Source organism: Phaseolus vulgaris, chromosome 3 (genome assembly GCF_051622355.1).
Source record: "Phaseolus vulgaris cultivar YP4 chromosome 3, ASM5162235v1, whole genome shotgun sequence".
NCBI lineage: Eukaryota > Viridiplantae > Streptophyta > Magnoliopsida > Fabales > Fabaceae > Phaseolus > Phaseolus vulgaris.
The window spans coordinates 25,477,861-25,485,692 of NC_143500.1; the positions used below are offsets into that span (position 1 = coordinate 25,477,861).

The following is a 7,832-nucleotide window of genomic DNA, read 5'->3' on the forward strand; positions in this document are numbered from 1 at the left end:
TTAGAAGATCTACTCTTATTTTGTTTATTTTGCTTTGCTTTTCTTTTTCTTGTTGTATTCTTTTTTTTCCTATCCCTTTTTTTTTTTTAAACTGAAGAGGTAAACTATGAAAATGACATACACCCCCACACTTATTCAAAAACCTATTCCCAAATGATTTCAAAGCTCCTTTATCTTCTAAGGTAGGGACAAACATGATTTTTCTTGTTTTGAGGCTTGTAATGAGGGTTAAAAATAAGAAAAAGGTTATAGGCTCAAGGGGCTAACAAATGGATTATCATAAAGGTAGGCTAATATGGCTAATGGGTTAATTTAAACAAAGAATGCCTCTATCATATCAGTTCATGCACGTAAATCACAGTTGTAAAACAAAGAATCAAGCTAAGTTCTAGAGTATAAGCAGACACAAGTGAAAACACACTAAAAAGAATATTAGACAATCTGTCAATGAAGCTCAAAATCTCACCTGGGACAGTTTATCACAAAAGATTCAACTCTAAATTTCTCATAACCAACTTATTTTTCAAAACTTTTCTAAGAAATCCACACAACAAAGATCAAGAAACTCAAAATTTATCTAGAAACATGCATAATGCTTGTATTAAATGCTCTAAATGTTTGCTAGAAGAAAACAAAAAATATTAAGGAATTTTTATTTGAAAGCAAACCAAGTAAACTCCCAGGAAAGAGAGGTGAGTCACAAATGGACTAACTTAAATACCAAGTCTTTCCTAGCCAGAGTCTTCCTTGGATCACTTTTCAAAATATTTTTTTTTTAAATAAAAAAAAACATAAATAATGAGTAAAAGAAAATGTTAAAAAATAAAAATAAAAATAAAAGAGTAAAACAAATCCTAACTACAATTCTCCCCCCACACTTAAATCATACATTGTCCTCAATGTAAAAACAATTAATATATGTGTATGATAAAAGTAAGGGAAGAAATACTCCCTCCTCAAGCTTGAGGGTAATTGGGGTGCTGCAAGGTAATCTCTTCCACCGTCTCGTCTTGAGGAATCTCATGAAAGAGCTTTAGACGGTGTCCATTCACCTTAAATGTATTGGTAGACGTTAGACTATGCAATTCTACAACACCATGAGGGTGGACATGGGTGACCAAAAATGGTCCAATCCATCTTGAACGCAACTTTCCAGGCATGAGCTTTAATCTGGAGTTGAACATTAACACACGCTGGCCGACAACAAACTCCTTTCCAGTGATGAAGTGGTCATGTAGATGCTTGGTCCTTTCCTTGTAGAATTTGAAGTTCTCATATGCCTCCAAACGGATCTCGTCCAACTCTTGCAGCTGAAGTTTTCTCTGCTCTCCTGCCTTGTCATAATCCATGTTGCATGTCCTTATTGCCCAGTAAGCTCTGTGCTCGATCTCCACAGGTAGATGACAAGCTTTTCCAAAGACAACCCTAAAGGGAGACATCCCAATAGGTGCTTTATAGGCTGTACGATGGGCCCAAAGAGCATCGTCTAAACGTTTACTCCAGTCCTTCCTTGTTGGCTTAACCATCTTCTCCAAAATGCGTTTTATTTCTCTATTAGAGACCTCAGCTTGACCATTTGTTTGTGGATGATATGGTGTGGACGCTCTATGGATCACCCCATATTTCCGAAATAGGACATCGAGTATCCTGTTGCAAAAATGTGTGCCTTGGTCACTGATGATGGCTTTAGGAATCCCAAATCTGCAGAAGATGTTAGATAAAAAAAAACCTGCAACAACATGGGAATCATTAGTTCTTGTGGCTATTGCCTCCACCCATTTGGAGACATAGTCCACAGCAAGAAGGATATAAGTGAATCCAAAAGAAATAGGGAAGGGACCCATGAAATCAATACCCCACACATCAAAGACTTCACAAAATAGCATGGGTTGCTGGGGCATCTGTTGTCTTTGGGAGATGGCAGTGCTTTCTCTTTGACACCTCTCGCATGTGGATGAGACGGTCCATGCATCTTTAAAAATGGTTGGCCAAAAGAACCCACAATCCAGTACCTTTCTTGCAGTACGTTGTGCAGCCAAGTGTCCTCCAACAGATGAAGCATGACAAAAATTTAGCACAGATGGGATCTCTTGGTCAGGAATGCATCTGCGTATGATCTGATCACTGCAGAAACGCCATAAGTATGGGTCATCCCAGACATAGTATTTGGCATCGCTCTTGAGTTTGTCTCTCTGTGCCTTAGTTGCCAATAGTGGAAAAACAGAAGCAACAAGGTAGTTCACTATGTCAGCGTACCAAGGTATATGTTCAGATGTGCTAGATAATCTAGAATATGCATTAGATGCTCTGGTTGGACCGTTTACTGATTCCGTTATAAGAAAAAGATGCTCATCTGGGAAATCATCATGGATGGGCTCTGCATCTTGTTCCTTCTCAATTCGACTAAGGTGATCTGCAACATGATTACATGCCCCACTCCTATCTTTAATCTCCAAGTCAAATTCTTGGAGCAGCAACATCCACCTAATCAACCTTGGTTTTGAGTCAGTCTTCTTTAAGAGATATTTCAGTGCAGCATGATCAGTAAAAACAACCACCTTGGATCCTAGGAGATACGATCTGAACTTATCTAAGGAAAAGACAATAGCCAACAACTCCTTTTCCGTGGTGGTGTAGTTAGACTAAGCGGCGTCTAACGTTCTAGAGGCATAATAGATCACATGTGACAAACCATCTACTCGTTGTGCAAGGACAACTCCAAGTGCATAATTTGAGGCATCACACGTGATCTCAAAAGGGAGTGTCCAATTAGGAGTTTTTATAATTGGAGGTGTCACAAGTGCTGTTTTAAGGGCATCAAATGCCTCTCTGCATCTTTCTCCAAAATCAAACAATACATCCTTCTGTAGCAAGTTAGATAAAAGTAATGCTATTTTGCTAAAATTCTTGATGAATCGTCTATAGAATCCTGCATGACCAAGAAAAGACCTAACCTCCCTCACAGAAGAGGGATAAGGTAGTTGTGAGATAACATTCAGTTTAGCAGGATCTACCTGAATACCTTTCTCAGAGATAATGTGACCCAAAACTGTACCATGTGTAACCATAAAATGACACTTCTCATAACTTAATACTAAGTCATTCTCAATGCATTTGTCAAGTACTTTGACCAGGTTAGCCAAACAATCATCAAAAGAAGAACCATACAGGCTAAAATCATCCATAAAAATTTCTATGCAATGCTCAATTAAATCAGAAAATATGCTCATCATGCATCGTTGAAACATTCCTGGAGCATTACATAGGCCAAATGGCATCCTTCTATATGCAAAGGTTCCAAATGGGCAAGTAAAAGTGGTCTTGTGTTGGTCCTCTGGTGCTATACATATCTGAAAATATCCAGAGAAACCATCCAAGAAACAATAATGCGTTTTACCTGCTAGACGTTCCAACATTTGATCAATGAAAGGAAGAGGAAAGTGGTCCTTCCGGGTGGCTTGATTCAAGCGTCTGTAGTCAATACAAACTCTCCAACTGTTCTGCACTCTAGTAGGAATAAGTTCATCATGCTCGTTCTTTATCACTGTTATCCCAGATTTCTAGGGAACAACCTGAATCGGACTCACCCAAGTGCTGTCAGAGATAGGGTATATGATACCAGCTTGTAGCAGCTTAGTGACCTCCTTCTTCACCACATCAAGAATCTGGGGATTAAGCCTGCGTTGAGGTTGTCTCACAGGTTTTTGTCCCTTCTTCTAGTAGAATTCTATGCATACAAATAGAAGGGTTGATACCTGGAATGTCTGCCAGCGTCCTACTAATGGATTTCTTGTGCTCTATAATCACCTGCAACAGTTTCTGCTCTTGTTCATCATTTAGAGAAGTAGAAATAATCACTGGAAGTTGCTCCCCTTTTTCCGAATAGGCATACTTAAGATGATCCGGAAGTGGCTTCAGTTCAAGTGATGGCGGTTGGATGATGGATGGTACTGGTCTAGTGCCGAGAGAAACTTTCGCAACCTGCAATTCATCATGGTTGATATCATCTGATGTTGCTAAGTGTGAATCAACAACATCTACATCAGTTACAAAACCGAGAAAATCAAACACATTATCATCCACAATATCATCTAAAATGTCAATATGATACACAGAGTGATCTTCAATTGGGTGTTTCATAGCGTCTAGGATATTGAACTGGACTAAATTGTCTCTAAACTCCATAGTCAGTGTGCCTGCATGAACATCAATCTTGGTGCGGGCTGTCTTCAAGAAAGGTCTGCCCAAGATGATGGTTGTTGAAACAGAATTTGAATCTTCTCCACCCATGTCCAAATGTAGAAATCTGTAGGAAAAACAAGTTTATTTACTTGAATAAGGACGTCTTCAATAAGCCCTGCAGGTTGGACTGTGCTTCTATTAGCGAGCTGAATGACTATGCCTGTGGGTTTAAGAGGACCAATAGACAAAGAAGTAAACACAGATAAAGGCATAACATTTATAGATGCTCCCAAGTCAAGCATCGCATTTTCAAATAGGTTATTGCCTATTACGCAAGGAATGGTGAAAGTGCCTGGGTCTTTGCATTTTTCAGGAATTGTTACCGCAGGCTTTTCAATGAGAGCAGAAACATTCCTTCCCATGTTTACCTTTTCGTTCCCTTTAAGACGTCTTTTATGTGTGCATAGATCCTTGAAAAACTTTGCATATTTAGGAATCTGTTTAATAGCGTCTAGTAGAGGAATGTTCACCTCAACCTTTCTGAATGTCTCGAGAATCTCCTTGTCAGTTTTTTCCATTTTTCTGCTTGTCTGAACAACTCTTTGTGGAAAAGGAAGAGGAATAGATGGTCTATCGAGACTAACATTTTCTCCTTGTATATTAACTTCATGAGACGGTCTAGGAGGAGCATCCATGTCATTATTCCTTGTGTTGACCCTTCTTTGATCATCATTTTCTGAAGGAGTAGTAATGTTGGAGGTGTTAGACGATCTCAGTTGATCGTCTACTTTGGTGGATTTTTGCACAGGTGCTTGCAACTGTGTACCACTTCTCAGAGTGATGGCACTAACATTATGTGGATTGATGGCTGTCTGGGAGGGAAGCTTATCAGACCCTTTGGAATTCATCTCATTCATACGAGTGGCTAACTGACCAATCTGATTTTCCAAGTTATGAATGCTTACCTCTGTTCTCTGTACTCTTTCATCTGTTCTTTGTACTATTTCACTTGTTCTCTGTTGGAATTGCGTATTAACTTTAGCCATATGCTTTATTACATTCTCTAGAGAAGATCCACCTTTTTCTGATACAAAAGTTGGTGGTGGGGATGGTTGTTGTTGCTGTGAGTTACCCCATCTAAGATTCGGATGATTCCTCCAACCTGGATTATACTTATTGGTGGACAAATCATGGTTGAATGGTTGCTGAGGTGGGTTAGATAGTCAACTAATGAAGGGAAAACTAGTAGACTGTCTACCACTATTAAAGATGTTTGCAGCATAAGCTTGAGGACATTCAACATTGTTTCCTCCTTCAACTTCTTGAAGAGTGGGGCAAGCATCAGTGGCATGGTTAGCGGTGCAAATTCCACATACCCTTGCAACCATCTGAGGCATAGTTAGTTGCTTCATCATGGATGTGAGATCGTCTAGTTGTTCCTTCATCTGAGCATGATCAGCTGCATAATTGGTTGTCATCTCATGAACTCCACGAACAGGTGCTGCAGAGTTGCTATGTGTTTGGAATTGTTGATTGTTAGAAGCCATGATCTCAATCAATTGTCTTGCAGCGGCTGGCGTCTTGTCAACTAGAGCTCCTCCACTTGCAACATCTATCATTTGTCTATCAATAGCTATCAGACCCTCGTAAAAATATTGTATTAGAAGTTGTTCGTGAATCTGATGGTATGGACAACTTGTACATAGCCTCTTGAATCTCTCCCAGTATTCATATAGACTTTCTATATCTTGTTGCCTGATCCCGCACATTTCCTTCCTTATTGATGTGACTCTGGATGCTGGAAAGAATTTTTCAAGGAACACTCTTTTCAACCCTTCCCAATTAGTCACTGATCATGCCGACAAATAATATAGCCAATCTTTAGCTGCATCTTGGAGTGAAAAAGGGAATGCTTTAAGCTTGATGTGCTCCTCTGTGACCTCAGCTGGCCTCATGGTGGTGCACACTGTGTGAAACTCCTTAAGATGTTTATGCGGGTCTTCACCTGCAAGGCCATGAAATTTAGGCAGCAAGTGTATCAAACCAGATTTAAGCTCACATTGCTCATCTGGGTATTGGATACACATAGTTTGGAAGGAAACATCTGGAGCAGCAAGTTCTCTAAGGGTCCGTTCGTCCATAATTCCAGAGTTAGGGCTTCCGACAGTAGTTGGTGATGAATCAGAAGACGAGGTTGTACTAGACATGTATTTCAATTGAATATTCTATTAGACCTCTCAGAGCAAAATCTTTGTTTTTTTTTTTAAAAAAAAGGAAACAACCCAAGTCAACTCCCAGGAAAGAGAGGTGAGTCACAAATGGACAAACTTAAATACCAAGTCTTTCCTAGCCAGAGTCTTCCCTGAATTGCTTTCAATTTTTTTTTAAAAAAAAAAAACAAAGAGTAGCAACTGAAGTGTCTACCCTAAATGCAAGATTCTAAAAAAAACTAATGTAATTGCTACACTTAATGCTTAAAAAAAATGACAAGGAAAAAAATGTAAAAATGAATAAATAGGGAAAATAAAAAGATCAATAATAAAAATAAAACAGAAACAGAAATAAATAAAGAATGACAAAAAAAAAACTAAAAACAGAATATATATAGATAAAGAAAATAAAAACAAACAAAATAAGGATAAAAGATATAGGAGACAAAATCAAATCAAATAAAAACAAAACAAAATAAAGATAAAAGATATAAGGAAATAAAATTAAAACAAATCAAAACAAAATAAAGATACAATATATAAGAGATAAAAAAAAATGTTCTGAATATTATATTTTTTTAATTTTTAATTTTTAATTTTTCATTTTTTATTTTATTTTTTTTTCGTTTATAAAGAAAATAAGAAAAAAAAATTTGAATATTAGATTTTTTAGTTTTAATTTTTTTGTGTGTTTTAGGGTATACTAAATAAATAAAAACTAATAAGAAGAAAACAAAATTTAAATATGCAAAAAAAATAAAATTAGGAAGGAAAAAAAAATAAAAAAAAATTATACAGATAAGAAGAAAAACCTGATAACCAAAATCAAATTGGAATCCCCGGCAACGGCGCCAAATTTGATAGTTGTCGTTTTGCTGTCAAATTAATATGATTCTAGCGTAGACTTGTCTAACACTAGAGAGATGATAATATAGTTGTGGTCAGATGACCCCAAGTCGTCTCCCAACGAATCCAATAGTAATTTCAGTGAATAGAATTCAAAACCTATCTGCAAACAATGAAAATTAGCAATAATGGTAAAGAAACAGGGGTTGTGATCGTTTAGCAAGAAAATATAAATGATGATTTGAATCAGTAAAGAATGCAGATTGACTCCCAAGTTCTTCCACCAATGAATTCTTCACAGGCTCTCTAAAGATTATTCTTTTCTCAATCCTCAGCAGAGCTAAACTAGATTGAACATGCGCCAAACCTAATTCAACTGAAGCTCACCAGTAAAGCATGCGTCTACCGGTTTAATCAATACCCACTTTGTTCCATGCGTATACTCCATGGGAATGCTTATCTCCTCTCTCTTGAATCATGCGCCCAAGAAATTAATTAGAACAATACGAACTAACTAAGAAACCAAAGTTTAAGATAAGGAAGACTCTCAATCATGCGTTCAAGTACAACCTCTCACAAAAACTAGTTTTCCAG

General features: G+C 37.5%; 1 pseudogene; it reads right to left on the bottom strand.

Moving 5' to 3' along the window:
• Positions 1-956: 956 nt before the first annotated feature.
• Positions 957-6,329, bottom strand: LOC150028747 (uncharacterized; annotated as a pseudogene).
• Positions 6,330-7,832: the final 1,503 nt, after the last annotated feature.